At 38.0% G+C, this 22867-nt stretch overlaps 1 protein-coding gene across 9 annotated transcripts in view; it reads right to left on the reverse strand.

Moving 5' to 3' along the window:
* The window catches only part of EYA4 (EYA transcriptional coactivator and phosphatase 4), a gene marked incomplete at its 5' end in the record, with an annotated part of 229647 nt that overhangs the window by 206191 nt on the left and 589 nt on the right, over positions 1–22867 (reverse strand). The gene's annotated exons all lie outside the window — the stretch shown is intronic.

Below are 22867 nucleotides of genomic sequence, written 5' to 3' on the forward strand. Positions count from 1 at the left end.
ACAACCCCACCCTTCTTGTTCTCTAGATTTCTGGACTTTGTCTCCTGCCCCTAATTGACACATGATCACCTAAGAAGAGTCCTGCTTCACTCTCCCACTACATAAAAAGCACTACTGAGAAACCTAATTTATAGCCCCATCACTTCTCTGTCATCTCCTTCAGGGCAGGGACTCTTGTACTTACCTTTAAGTGTCTACTGCAAAGCCTGATGCCTAGCCCCTAACAGGCACTCAGTGAATGAAGGTATTCATACATTTATTATGTTGAACCACATGAAATTATCATTTTTGGAGGTCAAAAAAGGTCAAACAGTGGTAGTTCTATAAGGTCCAACCTAATATTTTTAGCAAATGACTATAAAGTACATACTCTTAGGTAGGGACAGCTCTAACATATATCAACACACTTACTTCTCATAACACCTCCTAAGTAGTACTTTTATTATTCTGATCTTGTAGATGTGGAAACTAAGAAAGACACAGTATGGTTAAGTAAACTGCCCAAGGTCAAAAGGCCAGTGCATTTCACTATGTTATTGTTCCTGACATAGATTTTTACAGAGCAAATAAACTCTTATAGTTGAGGATATCAGTATAAACTTCTGATTTTAAAAATTAAGACTTTTTGGTTGTTTCCACTGAAAGGGCCTAAACACAATGACACTCCAGAAGCAATGAGCACATCTTGGTTTATAATTGCCATTCCCCACCTAAAGAAGGAGGATTTCTTGGGAAAACTGGCTGATTTGAGAGCCAGTGAAGTGATGGCACAAAGCAAGCCTGGGACACCTTCTTGCTCCAAAGACTAAAAACGGACTCAAAGATTTAAGTGGGGCATATCAAAAGGACACAGGAGTTGGTTTGAGGGGCTCCCACTTCAATTCAGGACAGTTTGAGGATCAAAAATAATAACTTATAAAGGATAAAAATATATTTAATTAAAAATAATCCTTGAGACCACAATAAGAGAAAAAAGGTAGACAGGTCAGAGAAGAAAGCTCTTCTTTACAGAGAAATAGCAAATAATACATATAGAAGAAATAATAGACCTTGGAGATTGCCATTTCGCAGCCCTCAGCATCATAGTTAATTCAGGCAATAATCATTAGTGGATGCTAAAACCACAGGGTGAGAGGTTGAAGAAGAGGATCTTCATGCAACCTGAAGGTATTTACCCCATAAAGCTGGGAAGAGCCACCTCAGTGCTGGGCTTGGACTCAGACCCTTGTGTGTTTACAACCTTCTGTGCCAGCAAGAACCACTGTGGACTAGAGAAACCTTTCCTGCTAAGACAGATGTAAAAGTGCTGCATAAAAATCAAATACCTTTTAAAGCATGGCAAGAAAGTAACGAAATTCCTCAGAGGACAAAAATTAAAAGACTGGAAAATTCTGCAGGGTTAGTGAGCACAGGCTGGGGTTTGCCCTAGAATCAGTCCCCATTGGACTCAAACTTGGGTTTCAATGAGGCAAAGCCAGGAGTTCAAACAGGTGAGATATTAAGATCTGGACATTCACATCAAGGTGGGATCCTTGAATGGCTGCACCAGCAGAGATGAAGCAGGAAAAGCCCCATCTTGCATAGGACGATGATGGGGCCACATGTCTGTCTTGACCTTGGCTTAGATGGGAAAATAAGAAAACGCTTTCCTGAGAATTCCTAACCACAAGCCCACAATCACTCAATCTGGGAATCAAAATTCATGCTACATGGGTTGCCAAAAAAATTTAAATCAAAATTTAGTTTAAATTAACCCCAGATGATTGGGCTTCCAGGCATCTGGCAGAAGCAAGTACGAATTCTTTGTGGAGGAACATATTTTAAATCCAGGTCCCACAGGATTCCCACAGATAAAGTTCAAAACAACATGAGCTCAAAAACAAGAACACAAATACTAACCAAAAGAATGACAGTTGTAGCTAGATTAATATAAAACCAAATAGATTTTAGAGCAAAGAGCACTTGATAAAGACATTAACACATACTGATAAAAGCTAATTCACCAGGAAGAATGCACAATTCTAAATTACTGGGTGCATGGACCCAGTAACATAAATATATACAAAGCCAAAATACAAATACAATTGTATTTGTATTTAAATTGTATTTAAATAAACCAATAAATCCACCATTACAATAACAGACCTTGGAGATTGCCAAGGTCCAATAAACCAATTGTATTTAAATAAACCAATAAATCCACCATTACAATGAGAGATTTTAACACACCTATCTCAGTAACTGATAGATCCAGTGATGCCCCCCACACACAAAAAACTGATAGGTTAAGTGACAAAAATCTGTAATATGGAAGCTTTGAACAACACAATTATGTCTAATTTAATGGATATACATTGATAGATGATAAATGGAAAATAGACAATAAATGAAAAACAGCCAAAGCCAATAAATGTGCTTGGAATGATGAGACATTTAGGAAAGAACAAACCTACTCCACATCATACAAATACTGAACTCTTGATTTCCTTCCCAATCTTCCTTCCTGAAAATTTTCTCATGGTAATATTCATCGTAAGTCAAAAATCTTATGGTCATCATTGACCCTCTTTTTTCCTCTTAACCACATCCAATCCTTTAGCTTATCTTGTTGGCTCTACTTTTGAAATAGTTTCTACCACTTATCATCACTTCTACAGTCACTACCCTAGCCCAAACCACCATCATCTCATGCCCAAACCACTGCAATATCCTCCTAACTGGTCCTCAAACCCTCTCCTGTGTCCTATGGTCTACTCTTCATCTAAAATATAAGAACTTCATATCAGAAACACATGCTCAAATCTTTCCAATGACTTCCCATCTCCCCCCAAGTAAGATCCAAAGTCTTGACCAAGTTTTGGCGCCAAACCACCTCTCTGGTCTCTGAACCTACCTTCTTCCCTACACTCGCTTTGCTTCAGGCACACTGGTCTTATTTTTGTTCCGTGTTCACGCCAAGCAAGTTCCCATCTTCACAGCACTGCACGTGCTGTTCCCTCTACATGAAAGCTCTTCCTGCATATATTCCCATGGCTCATTCTTCCACTTCCTTTACACCTCTGCCCAAATGTCAGTTTTACAAAAGGAGTTGACTCTGCCCATCTCTAACCATCAACCTATAGAAAAATAGTATACATACCTCTTCCTCTATCACTTTCTATCCTGTTACACATCTTTGCTCATTTTCCATAGCATTTACCACCACAGGAAAAGTGTATATACTTTGTTTCCTTTTTTATTTCACTAGAATGTAAAATATTTGAAAGAAAGAACTCGGTGTCTTTTTTTCCACTGCAACATTTTCAGCACCTATAACAGTCAGTACCTAGCACAGAGTAAATACTCAATTAAACTTTTTAAAATAAATTCACAAATAAATAATACATATGATATAGCAGAGTAAACAAGGACCCCGGGGTCAGACAACCTAGATTTGGATCCAGTCTTTGCCACTCATTATGTGAATTTGGGCAAAATCATAACCTCACTAAGATTCTATTGTCTCATCTTCAAAAAGGGACTGTAAATACCTAAATTGTAATTATAATTTTTGCAAAGATAAAAATTACATATATACACATAAATTTAATATGAGTGAAACATTAATCATATAGAAATCACTGTGGTTTATAATTAGTAGGTGCTTAATAAATAATATGTGTCATTATTTTTTATTTTTGGAGACACCTTTCTACTATATCGCTCTCTGTAATGACCAAGCTGGATCTCAGTGCAAGGTCCTGGAATATTGCACCAGTAAGACAGTTGCCCTGGTGAGGCTAAATAAAATTCTCTGAATACAGCTTCAAATCTACTTTTTCTAGGTGCGTTCAGAGTCTTAGCATTAATCAGTGATTCGATTTGTCATCATGGTAGGGGACCACTTGTATACATAATCAGATGAAGAACTTATTTATATAATGATCATTTAAAGAATCCTTTGAAACTCAGATATCACTTGAAACATTAATTTTGTATAACTTGTAAAAAAACCCTGTATTAATCACAAACGAGCTCTGCATGCATAGCATATTACAACTCACATATTAACTTTGATGTAGCAGTAAGAAAACAACCAGTTTTTAAAATGGACCAGGGACGTTAATAGATACCTCACCAAAGAAGATGTACAAACGGCAAATAAGCGTATGTCATCAGAGAAGTGGAAATTCAAACAACAATGAGATACCACCACGTATCTATTAGAATGGCCAAAATCTGTAACACTGACAATACCAAATGCTGGCTAGGATGCGGAGCAACAGGAACTCTCTCACTCATCTTTGGGGAAAAGGTAAAATAGTGTAGCCACTTTAAAAGACAGTTGGGCAGTTTCTTACAAACTAAATATACTCTTACCATGCATTCCAGCAATCATGTCCCTTGATATTTACACAAAGGAGTTGAAAACTTATGTCCACACAAAAACCTGCGCTTTATGGCAGCTTTATTCATAACTGCTAAAACCTGGAAGCAACCAAGATGTCCTTCAGTAGGTGAATGGGTAAATAAACTGTGGTACATCCAGACAATGAACTATTATTCAGCACTAAAAAGAAATGAGCTGTCAAGCCATGAAAAGGCATGAAGGAACCTTAAATGCATATTATTAGGTGAAAAAATCCAATCTGAAAAGGCTACATACTGTATGATTCTAATTATATGACATTCTGGAAAATACAAAACTATGACAACAGTAAAAAGATCAGTGGTTGCCAGGGGTTGGAGGGAATGGATAAACAGGTAGAGCACAGAGGATTTCTAGGTCAGTGAAAATACTCTATAAAATCCTATAATGATGGTTACATGTCATTATACATTTGTCCATACTCAAAATCATAGTACTGAATATAGCTCATCTTCCTGGAGCAACACTTTTAACAATGGGGCTGGGAGAGAGAAACAGTGCTTGAGTGAGATAATCTAACTACATTTTTAAAATGTATTTTCTATTTTAAAATATAAAGATACATTACAGAGGAGAATGTAAAACATGAATAATTCTTTTTTCAAAATCAATCATAAGCCTCCCAAGAAGTTTCATTTGAGACGTTCTATGGACAATTACAGACTCCATCCTCAACTTGATATAAAGAATTATAAGGATTCTGTTCTCTCAACTGCTCTTCAACATGGTACTAGAGGTTCTAGCCACTGCAGTAAGGCAATAAAAATAAAAGGCATTTAGACTGAGGAATGGTAAGGTAAAACTGTCTTTATTCACAGACAATTTTATTGTCTATACAGAAAACCCCACACAGTAGAACTATAATTACTTGGCAAGGTTGCACAATAAAAGATCAATATACAAAAATCAACTTATTTCCATATACAAGGAATGAACAATTGGAAATTCAAATTAAAAACTTTCGCAATAGCATCAAAAATATGAAAGACTAAGACATGGATCTGACAAGCTGTAACACCTGTATACTGAAAACTACAAAACATTGCTGAGAGCAATTAAAGAAGACATAAATACATGGGCAAAAGGCCTCACACTGATTGTTAAGATGTCAATTGTCCCCACCTGATCTGTAGATTCAATGCAATGTCAGTCAAACTCCCAAAAGGTTTGTTTTCCTTCTCTCTTTTTTTTTTTTTTTGGCAATTAACAAGCTAAGACCATGAAAATGCATGACAGACTGGGAGAAATATCTGAAAGTATATGTCTGATAAAGGATTTGTATACAGAATACACACACACATATACACAAACACACAAACACACATGCAGTTTGTTGTATATAACTTATACTCAATAAAAGTTTAAAAATTAAAACAAATTAAATAAGGCAATCTCTTGTTTCTTATGTCATTTCAAAAACCAGTTTTAAGAAGCACAGGATTATGTGATCTTTAAGGTCAGGGACTATGACTTCTGTTTTTTCTTTCCTTTCCCCCGGGGTCTGAAACCACACATACAAGTCTTAACAGAACATCTCAATTTAAAACTATAATTATCTCACAAGCAAGAAGTCTGGAAGGAGGATGTGCCAGGCTTGACAGCTCAATAATTTCATCAAGGATGCAAGTTCTCTCTGTCCTTCTGGTTAGCCATCTTTAGCATTTTGGCTTTTCATTCTTAGGCTTATCACCTCATTCTCAGAGAATGGCTAAGGCATCATATTCTCCAGCAACAGCCTCCAAAGCAGTAATCAATGAAGGGATGAAAGAAAGGAGTCCTCCCTCCTGTAACACTCTATTTAGATGAAATAAGATCTTTCCCAGAAGCCCTTGGGTCACCCTCCCAGCACTTGACCAATCACTGTCAGGGCAGACTAAGATTACCATAAATCTGCCTTCAAGCAATTCCACATCTAGAACAGTGGGTGGCCCTCAACAAAATCAGGATTCTGTTAACAAAGAAGAAAAGAGGTAAATGACTAGTAGGCAACTAAAAAAGTCTTCTACCAATGTTGAGTTACAATATAAATAGAAACCCTGAACTGCTTTTACTATTACCGATATACTTAACTTCCTATCCTTTATATTCCAGAGAAAAAGCATGAATATAAATGTTTCACTGTTTACCCATAGATAAATGGTTTCAAAAAAGCACTTCTGGTAGTTTATAATACAATATGCTTTAAAATAAGGGTTAAATAACCTACACTCAGTTGAAAGAAAAAGAGAGAGGGGGTATGACATAGGTATTAGTAATTGTGAAATATACTAGAACACAGGGTTTGAAAACCTGCTGCTACCATTGATTTCTGAATCCCAAAGAAATAAAAACAGAAAGCAAAACACACTAATAAAATCGATCTTGACATGGACAATACAGAATATGAAATAGTAACTTTCTTTGTAACGCTTTAGTCATTTCTTATGATCATTTCATTTTTACCAATGTCATTTTCTTCAGAAACAATTAAAATTAGTTCACATTCTCTGTGCAGTAGAGCACTGCGGTTGGGTTCAGTGTGAGAAGCCTCAGATTTATTCTATTGAGGGTAAGAAATCCTGGATAAGGGTTTTCAATGTGTTACAGAACACTGGGAATTGAATATGGTAGGGATTCAAATCAGTCTGAAATTATCAGTAAAGCTTTACCCTGTGTGACTTCAAAATCCATCAGTGGAAGTTCTCTAGACTCAAAACTTCAACAAATGTCCTAAGTGAAAGCTCTGGGACGTGAAAAAAAACCAAGCATGCTTGGATTGTAAAGAACACTGCCTGGGACTCAAAAATCCAGGTATGAATCCTCTATCATCCACTGGCTGTGGGTGATAACCTCTTTAATCTCCCTGGTCCATAGTTTCATTGTATCTATGAAATGATAGAGCTGGACTGTTTGGTCTCTGCTGTCTCGTCAAGCTTTAAAATGCAAAGATTATGCCAAAGGGGCAACATTTAGAAAAAGGAAAAAGCTAATTAAATTAGGCATCATTAACTTTCTAGGAGCTTTTTCATAAACATCCAGATGTCAAAGGATATTATTTAATAACATTATAAAGTCTGAAAAAAGCTTTAACAGCACAAAAATTTTCCTTTTCTATCAATTCCTAAATTTGTTACTTGTCCCAAAGACAGAGAAAATCAGACACTGGGAGCACAATTTTCCTCCCAATCTCTTGTATAAAAGTTGATACACTCAGTCTAATAGAATCTAACAGCAAAGCAACTCCGGCTTAAGAGCCCAACATCAACATTCAATCCATCTTCATGTAACAAATACCAATATCCTGAAGACCTTCAGTTAATTGCCTTACATCTCAAGCTTAACATTAAGGGCTCAAGAATGGACATTATGTACATACAATTCCAATGACAGTGCAAGAAACAATAAAATAAACTAAGGGGAAAAAATTAGTCTAGCATTAAAATATTAAACCTACTAAACCAGAAACTCTCGGTGTAAAATGTACTCCCTTGAAGTTTAGCAAATTCACTTAACATTCTAAAATAATTATGTGTAACCTGAAATTATCATGAATGATTCCTGATTTACTTCTGCAGAATAACTTATGCACAATGGAATGCGTCGGAATCATCCAAAAAGTAAGCAGATGCCATTACAGAAAATACCATATAGATGTTAAGCAGACAAGCACTCCAGAAAGACATCTTATCCAACCATTGATAACAAGTTACTGAACAAACGTTTAAACACCTCTTAGGATTTTTCACAGAGTTTCAATCACAAATTATTTTCCTAAGATAATATGCAAGTCCTTTAATTTTGAATGACTTTCAAAATCCAAGGTATTAAACAAACAAAATGAGGGAAAAAAGCATCAGTCTAGCTGGGATCCCAGCCTATAAAAACCTTGCTTCATGGAAGAAAAAAAATAAGAAGTCCACAATCTCACAGTGAGGATGGAAACAATCAACCCAACAGGAATCATTATGGATATTATTATGCAAATCACAGAGGATTGAAGAAAGGGGGAGCCTTCAGTCCAGGGTGAGTGAGCAGAGGTAACTACCTTTACAAGAGTCTCATTGAAGGATACCTGCACTGCTAGACAGCTCCAGTTAGTAGTGCCCTGACATCGTCCCTTTCATCTTATGAAAGTGCTCTCAAAACTGAAGTCATAAAGGCTTTTTACTTTAAACTTACGGACTCCCAGGGGCTTCCCTGGTGGCGCAGTGGTTGAGAATCTGCCTGCTAATGCAGGGGACACGGGTTCGAGCCCTGGTCTGGGAAGATCCCACATGCCGTGGAGCAACTAGGCCCATGAGCCACAACTACTGAGCCTGCGCGTCTGGAGCCCGTGCTCCGCAACAAGAGAGGCCGCGATAGTGAGAGGCCCGCGCACCGCGATGAAGAGTGGCCCCCGCTTGCCACAACTAGAGAAAGCCCTTGCACAGAAATGAAGACCCAACACAGCCAAAAATAAATAAGTAAATAAATAAAAAGCCAAGCATTTGAAGCCCTTTAAAAAAAAAATTAAACTTACGGACTTCCAGACTTACTTCCCTTAATATTAATATTTGAAGCACTGTTATGATCTGTGACATCTACTCTATACTTTTCATATCTGAGCACCATAACTAAACTGTGGCCATACGTAGTTAAACAATGTACAAAAGCATACAATGTGTATCAATTTGTCAAAGTTATGCATTTAAAAATCACTGATTATACATAGTAGTTATCAAATACCCACATGTTATAAGATTTGTAAAATAAACAGAAAACTTTGAGGCAAGGGCTATTCAGACAAAAGTTAGCTAAAATAAAGGTATAAAGACATCCTAAAAACAACCATAATATACTTTTAAATCTATGTTGAATAAATATTTTAACTTCCTGTGCAAGACTTTAATCTATTGTTTAATTCCGGGTCAAAATGAAGTAACCCAATTATGCACTCTGTTATATAAAAGGCCCAGAGGATGAAATTACATCTCTCTTTAATAAGATCCTTTGAAATCCTACCCTAGAGTAACTTAGCAGCCAAATTATTTTTCTTCTGTTAATGCTGATTGAGCAGTAAATAATAACTGGGAGAAAAACAAACACGTAAAATAAAGTGTTTCACACCTTTGCTGGAGAGTTCTTAAATGACCCTGAGCTACCAACAACTTCAGTATAAGCTCAAATGCAATTATTTTATCAACCTCTAAATAAAGCAGTAATTCAAGGCAGTTTTCCGGGTGTTAATTTTAATTTCCAGCTGTTAAAAATCTGTATACAAAAGTATTCAAATTTTAGTGCTGAGGTTGAAACGAATAAAAAAATCTTGTTTCAAAACACAGTGCTGAATTGATACAGCCACTATGGAGAACAGTATGGAGATTCCTTAAAAAACTAAGAATAGAATTACCCTATGACCCAGCAATCCCATTACTGGGCATATACCCAGAGAAAAACCCTAATCCAAAAAGACACATGCACCCCAATGTTCATTGCAGCACTATTTACAATAGCCAGGCCATGGAAGCAACCTAAATGCCCATTGACAGATGAATGGATAAAGAAGATGTGGTACATATATACAATGGAATATTACTCAGCCATATAAAGGAACGGAATTGGGTCATTTGTAGAGATGTGGATGGACCTAGAGAGACTGTCATACAGAGTGAAGTAAGTCAGAAAGAGAAAAACAAATATCGCACATTAACGCATATATGTGGAATCTAGAAAAATGGTACAGATGAACCGGTTTGAAAGGCAGAAGTAGAGACACGGATGTAGAGAACAAATGTATGGACACCAAGGGGGGAAAGTGGAGGTGGGGGTGGTGGTGTGATGAATTGGGTGATTGGGATTGACATGTATACACTGATGTGTATAAAATTGATGACTAATAAGAACCTGCTGTATAAAAAATAAATAAAATAAAATTTTTTTATAAAAGGGTTTAAACATTAAGAACGAAGCAAAAAAAACAAAGAAAAAAACCCACAGTGCTGTTGCAATGGCCTTAGCCCGATAAGGTGCTTAAGCCCTCCCAGCCTCCATTTTCGCATCTATAAAATAAAGGGTTTGGAAAGAGCAATCTCTAAAGTTCCCTACCACCTCTAAAACAAGCCCACTAGCCCCCAGCATCAAGCATGGCTATATGAAAAGGAGATAAATTAGGCGAGACATTTAATATAAAGGAAACATGAGTGTGCTTTTGAATCTCCCTAAAGACGCTGGTATAGAGAAAACAGCAGACTCCAGATTCCACCTACGCCCATTTTTTAATCAGTAGACTGAAAAATAAAGAACCATCTATTTTATAGTCTTCCCTCTGCCCCTTTCACATCATCTCTGGTGTGACCTGCGAATTACAGAAAATGTTAATATAAAAGAAATGGACACAGATCAAAGTTTTTTCTCCTTCAGTATGAACACTCAAAACATTTCAGTGTCGTTGCTGCCGCTGCGGTTGAAAACACAAGTCAGGGTGGAGGGCTGAAAAATCAAGAGCGCATTTTCCCCAGGGACTCGCCTAGCAGTTAATATTGGCATTTTCCCAGGGGACTCGCCTAGCAGTTAATATTGGCATTTTCCCAGGGGACTCGCCTAGCAGTTAATACTGGAGCCAGACTGCCTCGGTTAAAATCCTGCTCCCTCACCCACTAGCTGGGTGGCCCCCTCATCTATAAACTGGGGGATAATAATAGTGCCCACCTCATCAAGCTGTCGTGAGAATTAAACGAGCTATATACACAAAGCATTCAGAAAGCCCAGGTGAGGACTGCATAAATGTTAGCTGTGAGCATCTGGGGCTCACAATCTAGGTATAATCCGCTGTCCACAGGTGTCGTCCACAGCAGTTTGGGGAAAACAGTAAAAGTTAAAGGAAGCAGGCAATGTCTGCCCCTTCTTTTTGAACTCTCTTTTACTTTTTTGGCAGACCTTTCTCCACCCTGCCATGCTGGCTCCTGCCAAGAGATTTAACATGAACTTCTTCCCATGCGAACACTAACAAGGGTATTTGCATCCTAAAGAAGTCTGAGCAGAGAAATCAGTCCTCCGTCCAAGAAGATTTGAGATAATAGTATTCCACGTACTTTGAGGCAAGTACTTTCTCAGTCCAACTCTACTGTCTAATTTGCCACAATCCCATCTAAATAAATAGGCTCTTCTTTTTGTTAGATGTACTGATATCCAAAGAAAACAGAGAAAGCAGTTTCTCCCAAAGAGGAGAGGCATTTTCATTGACCACAAAAGTGTTTATTTTTCTCTTGTCTCTTCCTAATGGTTTTGATGCAATAAATAAATAAATAAACTTTCCATGCTAACACACAGCCTTAAGTCCTAATCAGTGTGACCTACTTGGCTAAAAGAAAACTGAAAATGTCTCACAATATTGAGTTCTAGGAGATCTTCCATTTTTTAAAATTATGCCTATGGCTGATCTTCTTAAGCATTTAATACTAATTATATTACCTAAGCATTTAATCCTACCATGCTTCCATTCACTTCCTGATCTTGCACTTCCCTCCTATGGAACTAAATAAAAAAGAATGTCATCCAGGAAGAGCACCTCAGAATATCCAAGGACACGGGCATTCTCTAACATTTTCAGTCAGAGGGTGGATCCCTCCCTCATCCCACCGTTATCTTCTCCATTCTGACCTCCGCTGACCCTTCCTCCTCCTATGACAACTTGAGTCAATTCTCCACGGAGTCCTTTTCCCCCCGTCACCAACCACACACAAGCTTCCCCTTGTTTGAAAAAGGTGTTCCCTTCAATCACTCATCTGCTTCTCTTCTTTCAACATACAAACTTGCTCTTACTTCCTCATCATCTCTTCTGTGTTCAACCTCTGAGATGTCTCTACATCTTTTCTGTGTTCAACCTCTGTGTTGAACTCTAAAAGGACTGTGTCCCGAGGGGCCACCAATGGTCTTCTAATCAACAAATGAAATAGCCTTCTTCTCAGCCCCCATTCTGCTTGCCTTCTTGAAATGTCAGAAAGTGATGACCAATTCCGCCTGAAAGTTATTCTTGGACACTGGCTCTGAAGACAGTATTACCCTGACCTTCCTTTCTTTTCCCTATCTCAGTCTCTCCTGATCCATCTTCCTCCTTCCACTTCATAAACATGGTATTCTCCTAAGTGTATTCTCATCCTCCTGCCCTTTTGCCATAATTTCCCCTTATATACAGCACCTTAAAAAATACTGTTCTGCTCTACGTGACCAGCCTAGACATCTCCTCCACGGCACCACAGAGCTTTACCAGTTGCTAGTTTGACGTGTTCTCCAAAGTTCTAAATTCAAACACATCTCTCTGATTACCTAAGTCACTGACACGTGGTCCTGAACATTTACTGGTATCCCCTAAGCTTGAAACTCCAGGATAATCCTTGCCTTCTCCTTCTCCATATCTACCACGCACCTTCCTCCCATTAACCCTGTTGGTTAGTTACCCAAGTTCAGTAAAGCTTCAAGTTCTTTACGTGGATTCTTTCCTAGCTTTCTTTCCACTGTCACACATTTAGGCCAGGAGTTGGCCATGTATGGTCCACAGCCTGCCACCTGTTTATGTAAAAAAAGTTTTATTAGAACACAGCCATGCCCATTCACGTATGCGTTACCTATGGCTGCTCTCACACCCCACCAGCAGAGGTGAGGAGTTGTACAGAGACTACATGGCAAAAGCCAGAATGATTTACTGTCTTGACTTTTGCCAAAAAAAGTTTCCTGCCCCTGGTTTAAGCCCTTTTCAGCTCACACATAAACTGCTTCAAGGGCCCCTAAACCATCCTCCGTGCCAAGTTGCACACCTTCACTAATCTTCCTACCATCTGGTTAATTTTCCTAAAACAACATTTTTAAAACACTATTCTGTTGCTCAAAAATTATGGGACTTTCCATTACATCCAAGATAAAGGTCCAAAGATAGGGCAGCATCTTATACATCTCTACACTTCATGTCATGACAAGCATCATGCTGGTAACCAAGTACCATGTAAATACTGAAACTTGGCTTCAAAGAACCTTTCAGTCTGGTCTCAGGACTTCTCAGCCAGAGTTCCCACCACGCTACATCTTCATCTGCATAAAGCTTCTCATTCAGTCATTCTAATCCATCTACGGTTCCCGGGCAGGCTTTACTGGCTTACATGTTGCACTTTTGAGTTTTCATTCCTGCTATTCACCAGGCCAGGATAGGTCCTATTGTGTCCATACAGTTCCATCTTTTCTTTCAAGATCAAGTTAACATATGATCTAGCCTATCTAGAATTCCTTTCTTGACCTTTGTTGAACAGACTTTCCCTGCTGATAGCATAGTACTTATTATTCTATACTGTTAACTTGGCAATGTTGTTTTGCTTAAGTTCTGTATTATCATGTGTTTGTCTTTTCATCCCAGTTCCCTCAATAATTTAATATAGCATATTATATTAATGTTCAGGTAAACGTCCTCAAACATTTCGCAGGGAATAAATATATAAACAAATAACTCATTGAAAGTAGACATAATATAGATCAGTGATGCTTGCCTCCCCCCAGAAGACATCTGTCCACGGCTAGGGACATTTTTCATTGACTGTCACTAAAGAAAGAGAGTGGGGAAGCGGGGGAAGAAGGTGCTACTGACATCTCGTGGGTAGATACCAAAATGCTTCTAAACATCGTCCAATGCACAGGATAGCCCCCACTACAAAGAATTACCCCACCTGAACATCAGTAATGCTGATGTAGATCCCTGATGTAGATCAATTCTTTGCTAAGCTGGGATGCATAGAAACAACATATCTAGGGCTTCTCTGGTGGTCCAGTGGTTGAGAGTCCGCCTGCCGATGCAGGGGACACGGGTTCGTGCCCCGGTCCGGGAAGATCCCACATGCCGCGGAGTGGCTGGGCCCGTGAGCCATGGCCACTGAGCCTGCGCGTCCAGAGCCTGTGCTCCGCAGCGGGAGAGGCCACAACAGTGAGAGGCCCGCATACCGCAAAAACAAAAACAAAAACAAACAAAAAAGAAACATCATATCTACAAACACAGCAATAGGAATGTAATACTTGTTGATTATTTTCTTCTAAATATTTATGGGTTTTTGTTTCTTGGACAGAAAATGCAAAGAAGTGAATGACGTTTGAATACCTATTCGGCTGTATGCTGGCTTTTTCTCCCGAGAGGGGTAAATTCAGTAACCAGTAACTCAGGCATAATATATGATCCTTAGGAAATTTGAAAGAAAGCACATCAAAGGAGAATTCACTGACTTTGGCAACATATACTAGCTGCGGCATACCTCAGTGCTCACAGGTGTTATGGTAGTAGGACAAAGACGCTGTCTTATGTAAACTGTCATCTCTTTAACGTCTAAATTTGAATGCCCCAGAGCTCAGTCCTTTCAATTTGTCTCTATCTAGACTTCATCTCTCGGTGATCTCAACCAATAATAGTTCTTTAAATACCATCAATACCCTGGAGCCTCCCAAATTTATTTCAAGTCCAACCTTCTCTCCTGGGTTCCATATGGTTAAAACTAACTGACTCCCCCAACATTTCCACTCATTTTTCAAATATCAGGTAAAACTTATTATGTCCCTATTAACTCAGTTGCTTAATACTCTCCTGGGAAGCTGTCCTCCATTCAGGGCCTCAGCAATTCAATCTTTCTCCATCTTGGAGCTCTGCCACCTTTACCTGCAACCCTCCTCCTCATTCTCCACACTAGGCAAACATAGAGACCAAAGAATCACGCACAGGCTTCTCACTGCCTCAGCCTGGAAATAATACACACAGCACTTCCCCTAAACTAGCTATATCGTCCTGTCTAAATGTAAGGAGGCTAGGAAGTGTAGTCCCGGATGCACCAGAAAAGAGAAGTATGAGACAGGGTTGGTGAAAACACGGCAATGTCTCTGCTGCCATGTCTAAAATAGGACTCCTGATCTCCACCCTCAACCTGTTCCTTCTAACTCATTCCATCTCAGTAAATGCCCAACTCCATCCTTCCCACTGCTCAGAACGAAGACCTGGAAGTCAAGGTCTTTCCTTCTTTCTCTCACAATCCGCATCCAATCCATCAGCAAGTCATCTTGGCTCTACATTCAAACCATATCCTGAACCCAGCCATTTCTCACCCTTTCTACTGCTATCTTGCCCATTTCACACCTGGATACTTAGAATAGCCCAGTTTCTACTCTTGACCTCATATGGCCCCTTTTCAACATAGCAGACAGGATGATCTTTTAAAAACTTAAGTCCTATCATGTCATCCCTAAGCTCAAAACCCTCGAATTGCTTCACATGTCACTCAGAGCAAAGCTCGAGCTCTTACAATGGCCTAATGACCTCTACACGACCTGTACTCCTCACCTCCACACTCCCATTCTGATCACTTCCTTATCTCCCCCTTGATTTCTCCACCACTGGCCTCCTTTTTATTCCTTGACTGTATCAGACATGATGCCATCTCACTTTTTTCACAGTTGCTGTTCCTTCTAACCAAAATCCACTTTCCCCAGACACCCACGTGGCTTCTTCAAATCTTTGCACAATGCCATCTTCTCAGTGAGATCCCCCTGACTACTCCCCCAAAACTGCAACTTGCTCCACCCGTACATCTTAGCTCCAGAACTTCCTATCCTCCTCTCTGCTTTACTTGGTTTTTCTGGCCGCACTATTACTTTCTAGTATATAACACTGGTTTCCTGTTCATCTCTCCCCACTAGAATATAATAAGCTCCATGAGAGTAATATTTGTCTACTTTGTCCACCAAGTATTTCCACCATCTAAAACTATGCTTCAAATATAGCAGTTCCTCACAAGTATTCACTGAATAAATTAGTAGCTACTGCCCAAATCTCATTTTAAAATAACTCTAGAACATCTTACAATCATATATTAAACTAAAAGTTTGGGCAGGACAGAAACTGTAATAATATTTATCTTTTAATCCTTAGTTTAACAAATTTCCTGACAGAGGGTGAGAAATTTTTATTTGTTTAATTGCGTTTGTTGAATTATCATCAATTTTCATATACTCTTCTATCTTACCACTCCCTGTTCTAAAGATTTAGTGACGACAATTGTGCAATTGATTTATAATCGTAGTGGAATAACTTACATTTCTCTCCACAATATTTAAAACTTTTGCTCTTTGTTTAAATAAGTTGAGATCAAGTTGAGCTTCAACCCATATTTTAAGATACCAAATGTATTGAAGGGTCTGAAAACCATTTAAGTTGATGAAAGCAGGTAAGATAATGTGTGCAGCAGCATGATTCTGGAATAAGACTTGGCGAGCTCACACTCCATCAGCACAGCTTTCTAGCGGTCACAACCTTGAATGTGATCTCTAAGCTCAGCATCAGCGTGCTCTCCTTTCAGTCGGGGTTATGACGGAGCCTGCCACCTGGGGCTGTTGTGTGGTTTACTGAGATGAGTCACACAAAGCACTTAGCATGACAGCTATCAGTGAATGCAACCTGTTTTCATTAGTGAATATTTTCCATTTGGCATATACCTTATAGCAAAAGTTACGTTACATTAATTTTCCCACTTCTCAAAACTATTGAAGCATAAAAAAACAGATTATATTTCTATCATAGATAGTTACTTTTATTTTAATTCATAAGGTAGAATTATTGGACAATCAATATACCATATGTAAGTTGTAAATTTAGACAAGAGACTTCTGGTACCCAAAGATATCATGGCTCTCATTTGCACCTATACTATGCAAACAAAGTGCTCAAAGCTGGATAACTACCCAGCTCAGGATCAGCAAGTATGAGCTTTGGTGCCACCCCTCCTCCCTACCAAGTTCATGGCAGATTGCACTCTACTGATAATGTTACTCTTCCAATGAGCCAGGAGGTAGCTTTAGGGTTCTTTTCCACATAGTTGCCACAAACTGATCGGAGTTGACAGAAGAAAAGGCTAATATTTACTCTCTAGATCTTGACCAATGGTATGCAATTACAACCCGTATTCTGTATAATACGGAGCTTTCCTTCTCTCTCTCTTTAGATATGTGTGTGTATTTTAAAATTTGTGGAAAAGTTTTACTAAATTAAGTTATAATTTTAGAAGGTCATAGAAGATAATAATTCATGGAATCTTCCTGTGGATCTTCATAAGCTCATGCGAAAATATAGAAATTCAAAGTTAGAAAATTGCTTAAAATGAAAGAGCAAGTCTCAACGACTAATAAAAATTAAAATGTATTTAACGTATCTACTTGGTAATTTCACCGTTTAGGTACTCTATTATCTAAATGCAAAGCAAAGCCATAATTGGCAATTGGGAGTTACAATAGTTCTGAAATTGATTCAGCTTTAAGCAGAATTCCATTGAATTCTGAAGTATATTGTCCAGTTGGGTGGTATAAAAAAATACATATTGTAAATATGGTTCTTTTGACTAGTTAAAAGGACAAGTTCTTCCAGATTTGTAGCCTCAAAAACAATAACCTGATTTCAGTTAGATCTGAATAAAATACACTGTATGCATGATCTAAAATCAATTAGACTATCAAAGAAAAAAGCAATAGAAGAGTAATAGGATTTCCAGATATTGATAATGTTACATTATCAAAAATGAAATAGTGATTTAAACTGAAACTAATAAAAATAATTATTTTCTACATAGTGTTGAAACACTGATAGAAGTTGGTGATTCTGAAGCTCTACATCTAGATGATAAGTTTGATGATATATTCAATTCCATACAGTAGCTAGAAAACTGTCAAAATGGCTCAGAGAGCAGCTCAGGTTTTAAAGATGTGCCAGTGGCTATAGTCAAATGATAATATGGAATCTCTAAGAATGAACAGCTGAGGAATAATCTAAATTAATCATTTGGTATTCCAGGGGTGAAAAACAGAGACAGAAAAGAGATTAATTTATTAAACTAACTAGAATTTTAATATGCATTATTAAATTAGCAGGTTTGATGCAAGAAAATAAATACTATTAATATCTACATATACATAAACTTCTAAAAATACTGCTGAAATATATGATGCAAAATATGTATCCAATGGATGTGACTTAATTTAGACATCATTAGTTGAAATATGTCATCAGTAATATAAATTAACTGATTCAGTAACAATGTTTTGCATATGTAGGAAAATTCAGGCCCTTAATGTTTTAATATTAGGGAATGCAACTGTACCATAAACTGTAACTCATTTTATCTAATGAGTAGCCACTAATATTTTATTGTATAACATATACTACATAAAATTAACAAACAACATGTTTTCAAACCTTCTAGCTTGATGATTAATTTAGGTCAGACTCCCTCTCACTTTTTTTTTTCTTTTTTTTGCGGTACGCGGGCCTCTCACTGTTGTGGCCTCTCCCATTGTGGAGCACAGGCTCCGGACACGCAGGCCCAGTGGCCATGGCTCACGGGCCCAGCCGCTCCGCGGCATGTGGGATCCTCCCGGACCGGGGCACGAACCCGTGTCCCCTGCATCGGCAGGCGGATTCTCAACCACTGCGCCACCAGGGAAGCCCCCGTCTCATTTTGATATGAATGCATCAGCCCAGAAAAAATCTGTGGGAATCTTTAGCACCACCAAAGTAAGACTTTAAAATACCTCAGTGTATAAAGATACTATAGACGCTATAAAAACATAAATATTGCTCAGCCTTTATTTGAATACAAGGAATATAATATATTTCAGAGTATCAAATGAACTTCTGATTATCAGTATAAATACTGTTTTGTATAATCTAGATTCATATTTATTAACAAGAGCAACATTTCCTTAAAAACTGTAACAAGCTATAATTGGATATAACAAACTGCTACTAAATAATTATGAAGTTCTAATAAAGAACTTCAGGCAAATATGAAAGTTAAATCTTAGTTTAATCGCTCACTTCTTAAAATTTCCTAGATTCTCTAAGCCAGACTGCAAAAAATGATCCAGATATAATGCAAAAAAAGAAAAAAAAAAAAGGACCAAACTTTGTTTTGATCACATGCTGTTAATCTAGTGTTACATGTTATATGCAATTTTTTTTAAATGTTAAGTGATACATGAATTCATGAGTCAGTAATCCATTCTGAGAATAACATTTTGGCTTTCTAAAATTTGTCAGGCTGTTCATTAACATACCTTACTAACAGTATATAAAAGCTTTTGAAGAAAACATTTATTGAATGTCAGCAAGAATTGTGCTAAGAAGTAAGGATACAAGATGAACAAGACCCACTATTACTTTTAAGTAGTTTATAATCTAGGAGAGAGGCAAATAAACAGATAAGATTTCAGTTCTGTGGGGTAAGTCCTGGGATAGAGGTAAATGCCAAAGGGTACGGCAGCACATTGTAGAGGCCCCTGACCCAGCGTGGCTGACAGCGCGGGGAAGAAGGAGGCAACCTGAGAGGCTTGTTCAGAGGGAGTGAAGCCCTCAGTGAGTCTTCGAGATTTACAAGTTCTCCAGTGGGGAAGAAGTCCATATGGAAAGAGGCTATAGCGCTAGCAAATGCATAGAAACCACAGACTCTGCAAGATTCAGGGAACTGAAAGAAGCCAGAAATAAGACTAGAGATACAGACAAGCAATTAAGTCTGTGTGCTTTACTACACACTTCGGATTTTCTCTCGAAGGCAAGAAAAGGCCTGTGAAGGATATTAAGTAGAATAATGATGGGATTAGGTATGTAAATTAGGAAGGCCACTCTAGAAACAAAACAGAAAAAGACAGTTAAGAGATAAAAATAAAGATCCAAAATAAGGATATAGAGATAAGAGAACAACTTTGAGAGATATTAAAAATTGAGAATGGATAGGACTTTGAGATGGGGATGCAGGAGAAAAGGATGACTACCTGTTTTCTGAATTAACGTACTCAGTAGCTGATGATGCCATCCACTGAGGTGGGAAGTAGTGGAATAGAGGAGAAAGGGGGGAAAATTGTGAGAGGAGAGCTGGTGAGTTCAGTTTTCATCTGCTGAGTCCATAGACCTCTGTGCTTCCAGTCAGGGATGGCTGCCAGAAGGTAGTTGAATATGCAAGAATGAACACACATACTCATTAAAGACCATATGAATATATCAGGCTATTGTAATATTTGCTAACATTTACTGAGTTTTTACTCTAAGGAAGGCGTGTGCTGAGTCCTTCTTATAACATCTTTTTATTATCCTCCCCACTCTACAGTTGAGGAAGAGTTTGAGAAATTTCCCAATGGTATTTAAGTGTCAGAGATGTTTGATTTCACAACTCAAGTCCTTACCTTACGTTGTATCATGCAAAATCCATTCATTACAGGTTTTAGGACTAGATAACAATGGGTTCAATTCTAATCTCTGCTACTTAAGAGTTGTTTGAGCTTAATAGTCTCTAAACCATAATTTCCTTATCTGTAAAATGGTGACCATAACAAACACATTACAGGGATACGGTAAGGATGGGAGAGAATATACAGAAAATGCTAGATGTGCATTAAGTGTGCAAACTGGCACCTATTGTTATGTTTATGCCTAGAGAAAAAAAAACTCTTTCTTGAAGTAAAATAGCTATGATCTAAGTAAATTCCCTTTCATCTTATTATGAGCTCTCTTTTAATTTCACCCTATTTGTTCTATATCTTAATAAACACTAAGTATCATTTTTCAAAAAACTGAGACATTAATCAATATACTCTGGAAGATTTAAAGATTTCATTCAAACAGGAATCATTTCAATGTAATGGGAGTTGATTCTATAGTGAGGAAAGTCCAAATAAGAAAACTCAATTGCGATAAGGCATGGAGAGAGCTTTGGACTTGGAGTCAGAAGACCATTGCGAAGTCCCAACTCTGACTTGGGACTTAATAGACTCAAGTGTCCCTTTGCACATGGACAAGATGAACAGATGAGCCTGTATGTTCTTCAAGTCTAAGAATGCTGAAGAAGAAGGCTTTATGATGTTTATAAAAACCAAAGCAATTAAGCCATGAACACTTGATGCAAGCTACAAGTTTCCTGTGGTTTAAAGCGCAAGTGCCCACTCTTGATGGCCTATCAAACCACTCCACAGATCAGGAGCTGTCAATTTGACTCTGACGGGATCATAACCCTCAGATGGAGAGTTCAGTGTTGGCGAAGGAAAAGAGAAAGGGAGAATGCAGAGCAATCTTTCCTTCTCTCAAAATCTCTCCCATTCTCGCCACCGATTCAGCAGCTGGGTTTGAGCTGAGGTCACCCAAGACTTCTGATTCTCAAACCTGGCTGAACATTAACAACACTGAGAACTTAATTTTTTTTTTTAAATACTGAGTTCCACAGCCCTAAAACATCACTGGAAGGAAACTCTATACGATTTACAAGTGCTGGGTTTCACTTTGTAAAAGGTGGTATGAAGCATTTGGGGTAATAACCTCACTCTAATGGTAAACCTAAAACTATATTCTCTTTAACCTCTTTTAACTGTATTGAAGCAAAGATTTGTTCTTAAGTATATACACACCCTAAGGTAATTAACTGGATCAACCATCCCTGTTTGCACAGACTCCACCTGCTTTAGCTTTGAAAATTCTATGTCCCAGGAAATTCCTGGGTCTCTGGAAAACAGGGACAGTTGGTCAGTCTAACACAGACACACACACACACACTCACGCATACTTGCACACATGGACACAAACTTTTAAGTAATCCTCAGTGTGTTAGAACAAACTACAGATAGACAGTAGTCCTCTCATGAAGCATTGCCACCAAGATCATGTCATCATTCACTCAGGTACGTATATGGTCACACTTACAGACCTCTGACGTCACTGGGATCCAAAAACATAAAATGGCATGGGCGACGTATCATCATGCTCACTATCATCCGTTTTGCTAGAGTCTACACTACCGATACTTATAATTCAATAACCAGAATTTTAAAAAAACTACCTTGAAGCCCCTGCCTACCAACTGCCTTTTGTCTACTTTTGTAAAACTCAAGCCATTTCTGAGGAATAAAATCTCTACTATTTGACAGATTTTTTAATAGCCTTATGGCTTTGTAATTTTTTGTTACATTTTTCCTGTAATGATGCCGTGTGAAATTAAATAATAATATAATACACAAAGAAATTAGATAATGGTCATGATGTCTGTCTGTAAATTAAAAACTTGATTATCATTTCATCTAAATGAAATTCTTAATAGAAAATAAATTAAATTAACTTAGAATGGCATGTATACACCAGAACACACATTATTCTGACTTTTTAAATTGAACTTGTTATAGAAATCGTTTCTAGAACCACATTATTATACACCAATACACTGTCCTCTATTGCCTGATGGAAACATGAGACTTTAAGTTCAAGTCATAATTATACAAGCTAATGGAGACTAGCATCAGTCTGCATAACACACACGTAGTAAGTACACGTTTATCTCCTTACTTGTGACATCACTAGTTGTCTGTGGGCAGAACAGCTTGGGCCGCTGTTGGCAGAACTGTGGGATTGTGAGGGAAGATCTCCCACTGACGCCAGTTCCACACACTAAAGAACTAGTG

This window comes from Leucopleurus acutus (genome assembly GCF_964270905.1).
Source record: "Leucopleurus acutus genome assembly, chromosome: 15".
NCBI lineage: Eukaryota > Metazoa > Chordata > Mammalia > Artiodactyla > Delphinidae > Leucopleurus > Leucopleurus acutus.